Source organism: Limulus polyphemus, unplaced genomic scaffold, assembly GCF_000517525.1.
Source record: "Limulus polyphemus unplaced genomic scaffold, Limulus_polyphemus-2.1.2 Scaffold2327, whole genome shotgun sequence".
In the NCBI taxonomy this organism is placed as follows: Eukaryota; Metazoa; Arthropoda; class Merostomata; order Xiphosura; family Limulidae; genus Limulus; species Limulus polyphemus.
In genome coordinates, this window is record NW_013667937.1 from 22,755 (window position 1) to 30,925 (window position 8,171).

At 35.4% G+C, this 8,171-nt stretch overlaps 1 protein-coding gene across 2 annotated transcripts in view; it reads right to left on the minus strand.

Moving 5' to 3' along the window:
- LOC106466622 (solute carrier family 35 member G1-like) overlaps positions 1-8,171 on the minus strand; it is a 20,808-nt gene that overhangs the window by 7,269 nt on the left and 5,368 nt on the right. Inside the window, exon 2 of one of the 2 annotated variants that reach the window (XM_022394665.1) lies at positions 3,641-3,899. The exons of the other annotated variant lie outside the window; for it this stretch is intronic. The gene's annotated coding sequence lies outside the window, so the exon portion shown is untranslated. The remainder of the gene's footprint in view (positions 1-3,640; positions 3,900-8,171) is intronic. 2 annotated transcript variants of the gene reach the window in all.

Sequence of the window (8,171 nt, forward strand, 5' to 3'; positions counted from 1 at the left end):
AACATAAATTTTGCGAAATACGTCGAAATATTGGATGAAGGATTCTTGCCATTTTATTCCTCGGGTTTCGTGGACAAGAACACAACGTTGTTCCAGGAAGATGGAGCACCGTGTCACACTGCTAGAAACACACAAAAGTGTTAGACTAGTTTACATTTTTTCCTCCAATTTTGATAATTTCATTGTACCTCTACTGCATTTGTATTTATAAAAGAAATCAGCTGTAATTTTAATAGTGCTAAAACAATAACCTGATGAGCACAACTTGTTTATTTAATATGATAACTTGTGAGGAATGATTTGTATATCCTGTTTATACACTGATGATGACTTGTACCATCTATATCATTCTAAAAAAAGTCAAGAGTTTTCCATAATCTTTTTATATAAATATGTTACCAGCAATATCTACGAATTCATCCTTGTTATAATTATCTGGCCACTGTTACTGAGCTTCTTTCTATATACAAATAGAGAAATATCAAATGCGATAACACTATATTTCCCATGGTTTACAGGACTGGTGATCATAGACTGGACAGTCATTGCATGTTTAACCATGCCTAGGTCCTCTGCCTTTATCAATGAATACATAAAACATGTCATTGGTTATAAGAAGATATATCCCATGACTTTTCTGGGTGTGGTGTGTGAAAGACTAACCAGTCAAAAGTATCTTATACCTTTAGCTATTTTTTGTCAATAAAAATTATTGGGTTTTAGCTTCTTCGAGTTTATCATCAGCATATAGTTGAAAAACTTCATGGATTTCCACTTCATGGTTTCTCACAACAGCTGAAACTACAATGTACATTTTGGTTAGAACAGCTGTTTTTGATATTTTTCAGGTAGAAACACAAAGGGATTGAGCTCCTCGTCACTACTGTCAGCTGCACACAAAATTACACTAATGGAGGACCCATGCAATGAGTGTTTGACTATTTGATGAAGGGTTATATTCAATATTGTCAAATACCCCTACAATGAAGATTCTTTTTCTTAGACAAAATGGACAGATCATGCACTCCTTTCTAGGATTATCACAAGCTAATATTTTCATAACTTTCTCTATCTGTTGAATTCTGCTATAATTACAGCAAATCCCAAAGAAACGGTCACAACTCCCTTTCAGCTTAGTTTTCGAATTCCTAGCAATCATCTCAAATTCTACAAATTTTTAATCTTCTAACCTAATATCTATTGTGTTCAGCTGTCCTAAATAAAAAAAAAAACTGAACAGCCCACCCAATATCATACAAACATCTCATTGCAAAACACTGCTAGATTCTCAGAAATTAAGGAATGCTATTAATTTTAATTGATCTTATAATCAAATTGTTGTATTAACTGCTGATCCGGTAGTTAATTCAATCATAACATTCAATCTCTTTTAGAAACGCTGCCGAACAGAGTTGATGCACAGTTCCAACAGTGATGTTTTTTTCAACTGATTCATCTCGACCACCAAATATGTACTTCTACCTTCTCCCTCCTCACCAGCTGAGTTGAGATGATATAAAACAGCACTCTCGGTATTATATAACACAGCAGCCCTTGATTCATGATCTAACCAGTGCAAAAAAGGAACATTGGTGATGTATGGCATCAGCTTGTCAACATGTTAAATGTGTTTACATATGACATATGGATTCTACAGCTCATAGTATTTTTGCAGAGTTGTCAAAGAATGAAATAAGAACCATTCCAACTGGAACCAAGTTATATTTTAATGCACGGAGTTGTCAGAAAACGAGATATGAATCAGCTCTGTAGAAGCCAAGACGTTTTGGTGCCAAGGCATGTACAATAGCCATATCCAGTATCTTCATTCAAACTCTCATTCCATCAATGCTTTATCCTATTATCTTTTCTTGCATCCCGTGGCCTTTCCTACCTGCTGACGTGGAATTTCATGCATGTTAATGCAGGTCTCAACTACATCACTTATAAACACTGTGGTACATACATCATGCCTATAGGAAGCTTATCTATCACCCAAACTTGAGCAAGTTGGGCAAAAGGTCGGATCAACTTCTTTTCTGTTGCACAATATACCATCAATGCATATACTAAGCATTCATTTAAGTCAATTAAGTCATTCGTATTCGCCACTGGGATGATATTGCAAAATACATCTTCACCACACCCAACACTTGACACAATACAGGAAACACTTGGCTGCTTGAATTAGCCCCTTAACTTTTGTGGACATCATCAAGTGCTCTGAATCATGCTATCCATTGTTTAGCCAACACATCAGTGCTAATGTATCGACTAATGGATAAGCTTTTTCCACTTAGTTATCAACAATGACCAGCACATATCGACTAACTCCTGTAGTCTCCAGAAGGGACCAGATATCTTCAAAGTTATTCTCTTCAATGAGAACCCACAACTCTCTACTGAAGTTTACCCTGTCTTGGCCAATTTTTCCTCTGGGCACCACTGTAGAGTATTTTTGATATTGCTCAAGTCTTGACATGAACGTACCCATAAAAACTGCTTTTGCAAGTTAGAACATTTATGAAGAACATTCCAATAGCCTACAGTCTTTGCATTTAGCAAAGCCTAAAGTAACTCATGCCTAAGAATTCTAGGGATCACTATCTGCAACATGGATTGAGAACCAAGTCATGGTGGTTTATAATAACAATACACTTTTCTGCACTTGTAACCGTTCATACAGGTAGCAGAAATTATGAGCATCCACAAAAACGACTTGACTTGTGATGGTTGCATAGTTGTACTTCAACTTGCTACATGGGAAGTAACACTTATGCTCGATCTGGATCCTTCAGATACAGGCTTTTGTCGGCAGTTCCCTGTAATACTTTTGAAACATTTACTGCTTTGTGGTGTATCTCCTCTATTCTGTGTGACTAGCTGTCTAATACTTTCAGTTCTTAACTATCGTTAAGGGGAGTTGATGTTTCAATACTACTTCATTTGATGATTCCATAACTTCTAGATGGTGTCTTTAATGGTTTTTCAGCAACTTTAATGGATTGAAATTTGACTGTCAACTGCAAAGTTTCCTTTAGAGATGTGCACCTACTTTGCTTCAACCTACTTCTCATATCCTAATCTGACATGGCATCCATAACCAACGAATCCATCGTTTCATGTGAAATATCTAGGTAAAACAGTTGTGCAAGTCTTTCGAAGTCTTGCAAAAATTCGGCTAAGGTATCTTCTTTCCTCCCTTCCCTGATATGAAACTTTGCTTTACATAATATTTACTTTTGGTGTTTCACTCTGAACTTGCTGGATAAGGCAGCTACAAATATTTGATAGTTCCAGTTCTGAGCTGGAACGTTGCATAAAATTGCTAATCTTGGTCCTTTTAAATGGGCAGCAAAATTAATAACTTGTTATTCACTACTCCACCCATTAACGCTAGAAATCATGTCATAGTGAGCCTGACATGCCTTGCATGGTAATTTCAATCATAAATTCTGAAGTAGTAATGTTATGGCTGCAGTAGTCTGGACAGGTCTTGCAGTCACAGATGACAAAGCAGTAGTGTTAACGGGCGACCAAATAGGTTCATCTATTCTACATTAATTTTACTTGGTGTTTTAGGTTAGAGCTCTTGGGAAAATGTAAAAATGTGTGTGGCTGGCTAGATCTTTACACTTACCAATTCTATTTCCAATTGTTTATTCTGTAATTGATTTCTTTTTCTACACCTTGAATCCTTGTTGGCCATCTTTTAACTTTGTCTGATTCTTCAAATTTTATGTTGTTGTTATTTCTTGTTTTTCTATACATTTCTTGTTGGTCTTCTGTAACTATTCACCACGTTTTTCAAATTTTCTATCTCTTTCTTCTTAATCTTGTTTCCACAGTTTCTTCATTTCCAGCAACGTTTCGATCTCGCTTTCTGATCTTGTTGTCATCTAGAAGTTTAGTCAAAGTTCTAATTTTATTTTCACCAAAATAATACCATTTCCGACACCAGTATTGTATTGTGTTTTATTATAATGTGAGTTTTTTGTTGGATTATTTGGTAAAAGATACGCCAATTTCAGTCCATATAAATATACCAAATTAGTTTATCTCTTCCTTAACGTTTAGTACAGGTTGATTTCATGTGCAGTTGTAGGCCTAAGTGCGCAAAAAACATTTCAACAGTAATTACAAGATAAAAAATATTTAGGCCTCACAGAATTTCCTCGCTAATCAATTGAGTAACTAAATAGACTTGATAAATTTCACTTCTAACGTTGAATAATATTTTGACACTGAGCTCAAACTCACTGAATCCTCATTCATAATCCATTAACTCACCCCATACTTTTAATATTACCTTTGACTCATTTGAAAGCATTTCACTGAATTACAGCTCAGAGTGGGTACTTTTAATCCTTGTAGTTTTAATAAACCTACTATGACGCTTGTCATTTAATGTTTCAATTCCATTAGCATGGTTAGTTTTTGTTTTTTTTTGTTTTATGTTTACAGAACTGTAAACATAAAAGTTTAAAATATTTGATGACAAACTAACCGTATTCATTATAGGGTCATATATTTAGTGTCGTATCAAGCTGAGTTTACTGTCTGTCCAGCTTCTCTGACTGTAAAGTGCGCCGTGAGTTCTCTCCCGTTTCTTATTCTCACTATCTCAGACTTGGACATGATGCTTAATTCTTAAGTTATACTCAACTCTCATACCAGGTTACTTAGATTTACAGCAATGATTATTGTACACCTTGTTACATTATGTACGATCTTACTACTCCACGTTTCATGTTAAGCTCTACTATAACGCTTGGAGGGATCGTTATCCTCTTAATCTTTTGCCGACTCGGAACTTATGCCAATTCTCAGGGATAGAATTCGTTCTTGGTACATTCTGTCTTCTAAGAAGGTAACAGGTCACCAACCTCACAAGTTTAACTCCGCTCTCATACCTCAAATTTTCAAAAGAAACCGACCCCCCAAACAGCACATGTTTTGACACAGGTGTTTCAATGTCAGTGGCCGTAACCGGTCGCTCTAACCTGCAATTTCTGGCAATTTTATATTCAAAGTAGTAAACATAATGTCCACACGGATACAGTTTCTGTACAAGATTACATAAATAAAGGTTAAAAAAAAATCGCTTCATAATACAGATCGTTACACCATCAGGGTAAAAGTTACCCTGCGTTTTATTATTTTTACATTGGTCAGCTACATTGACCAATGTCGTGAAGGTCAAAATCTGTTGGAAAGTACATAAATTGAACTTGAAAATTTTTTATTCCATATCCAAAATACACTGTATGAAACTTATTTTGTTTGGTAAAAGTCACAGCACCGTCAAGATAGCCACTATGTATAATTAGGTATTTATATTAAGTTTATCAAGTAATGAAGTAAAGTAGGCTCATGCACCTCAATAAGTCGTCCGAATTGACCAATCTGGAAGGCTTGTGATCAAACTGTCTGTCTAAGTAAAACCAGTAATTTATGTTCACACTTCACAGAAAAAATCAATTTCATAAATATCTCAGAACTTTAAACAATAGTAGTTATCATTGGACGATTACTAGATCTGGTATTCTTCTTGACCTTGACAATTTATTTACAAAGTAAAATTGACCAATGTCGTAGTAGTATTCTTGACCTTGACAATTTATTTACTTTAAAGGTTAATCATCAGTGAAGACTTTTTTTTTGCATTATTTTTCTATATTTGCCGTAAACATACAAGTACAATAATTTAGGAATAGTAAAGAGTTTTAATTACGTTTGTTACCGCTGCAGAAACCACTTGCCTTTATAAAGAAAAAAGAAAAAAAAAAGATATACAGATGATTTCACAGAAGGGAGTGGACTTTTCATATACAACAGCCAAGACAACTGCAACCATAACCTTTTTTTCTTTGTAACCTTTATGGCATAACACCTGTGAATAGGTAAGAAATGGAAATCGAATTGTTTCCCGTTGTCCTAAATTTCAAACTATCAGATCGAGTTACAGTACCTTACAAAGTATCCACCGCCCCTGCAAAGTTTCCACATTTTATTTCCATCTCAGCTGGCAATCACGAAACTTTCAATTGGGACATTATATTTAGAATCTACACAATCTACTACAAACTGATAAAACTAAAAAACCCTGATATTATGAAAGTAAGATAAGTTTCAAAGAAAATTAAAATATTCTCAATTGCAAATATATTCAATCAACATATTTACTACGGCAACCCTAAATCAGTTCAAGTGCAAAATATTAATTTGAAAGGTCACAAAATTAGTGTAATGGTCTGTGTATAACCAAATGGTTTAACCTGAAGTCAGAGTAAATGCATCTGTTCAAGCCACAACTCACAAAGTGATACGACGCACCAACCATGAAGACCAAGGAGCTTTCAAAACAAGTCAGGGATAAAGTGGTAGAGAAGCATATATCAAAATAAGGTCACAAGAAAATCTAAAAGTCGCTGATTATCCCTTTGAGTACAGTGAAGTGAATCATTAAGAAGTAGAATGTGCTTCAAACTACCCCGTCATTACCAAGATCAGGCCGCCCTTCCAAACTATGCAAAGATCTGCAAAGTTCCATGTCTGAGATGGGCAACAGTGCATACAAGGACAATATCCTGGTCCATACACAAAGCTGGCCTGTATGGGTGAGTGGCAAGAAAGAAGCCATTACTGAAAAAGAATCATCTTAAATCTCGTATGGAGTTTGCGACATAGCACGTAAATGATATTGAAGACATGTGACAGAAGGTTTTGTGCTCACGTGAGACAAAAATTAAGCTTTTTGGTCTAAATTCAACACCCAACACAGCACATCACCCAGTCAAAACCATCCCAACTGTCAAATATGGTGGTGGCAATATCATGTTATGGGGATGCTTCTCAACATCAGGGACTGGAAAGTTTCTCAGGACTGAGGGGAAGATGGATAATGCAAAGTACAGGCAAATCCTAGAGGAAAACCTGCTTGAGCCAGCCCAAGAATCTAAAACTTGTTCAAAAATTCACATTTCAGCAGGACAATGACCAGAAGCACAAAGTCAAAGCCATATAAAAGAAGAAAGTGAATGTCCTGAAGCGGTCTAGTCAAAGTCATGACTTGATTCCAATGGAAAATTTATGGCGAGACTTGAAGATTGCAGTCCATCAACGATCTCCAACGAACTTGTCAGAATTGGAGTAATTTTGCCAAGAAGAATGGGTCAAACATGACACCACCCCATCGTGCAAAGCTGGTAGAGACCTATCCAAAAACACTCACAGCAGTAATTGCTACCACAGGTCTTCCACCAAGTACTGACTTAGGGGGGCTGATTACTTATGAAATCAGCAAATTTTAATTTACATATTTTCTTTGCAGCTTTTACTGACATTCAACCTCCTTCACACATAACAGTGTTCAGTTTGATCATTAGAGTTATGAATAAAAACAAGTTCATTAAAAAATTTTTTACATTATTTGTATTTCATCAAAATTTCACATTATCGGTAGGGGTGAATACATTTGCAAGGCAGTGTATTCTGAGAACCATGGATATAATTTTGTCTACAAATTACAAGTGAAGCACTTTAAAAGGCTGAAAACATATGTATATATCTTAACAGAAGCCTTTGTTTCCCTAAGTATGTTGTGTGCTATTTTATTCTATTTTCAGTTCTGATAGTTAATCTCTCCAATTTATGGTTTACCTATACCCTTCTTGCATTGAAAGAGGAAGCTTCTGGGACTACACTTGCAAGTGTGGCAGAAAACAGAAGGGACTCGTTGTCTTGTCACAATCTTAGTCTGGTTTTATATACAATTCCAATGCTTTGCTGAAAAAAATTGTAAGTTCTATGTTAAGAAATTCTCTTTTATCTTGTGTAATCAAGAAATATAGAAAAGGATACAGAACTGAGAAGAACAGTTTAAACATTTTTCCTCGTGTGAGACACCTGCAGGTGTCACTGCAGTTGCATAGTAAAAGTGTAGCATTCAGATATAGTATTACGGTACAGTCATATCCAAATGGATAATACTTCATATACATGTTTTCTTGCTAGTACCTTCCACAACAATGTAAAAAATTGACGTCAAGTCAGCAACTGTGTAATGTTTCTTTGGTAAAACTGATATACTACAACTTTTAAATGATCAAAGGTTTAAGTTTAAGCTTGGCCTGTTTCTTTTTTTTTCTCTCTCTCTCTCTCTCTCGTTA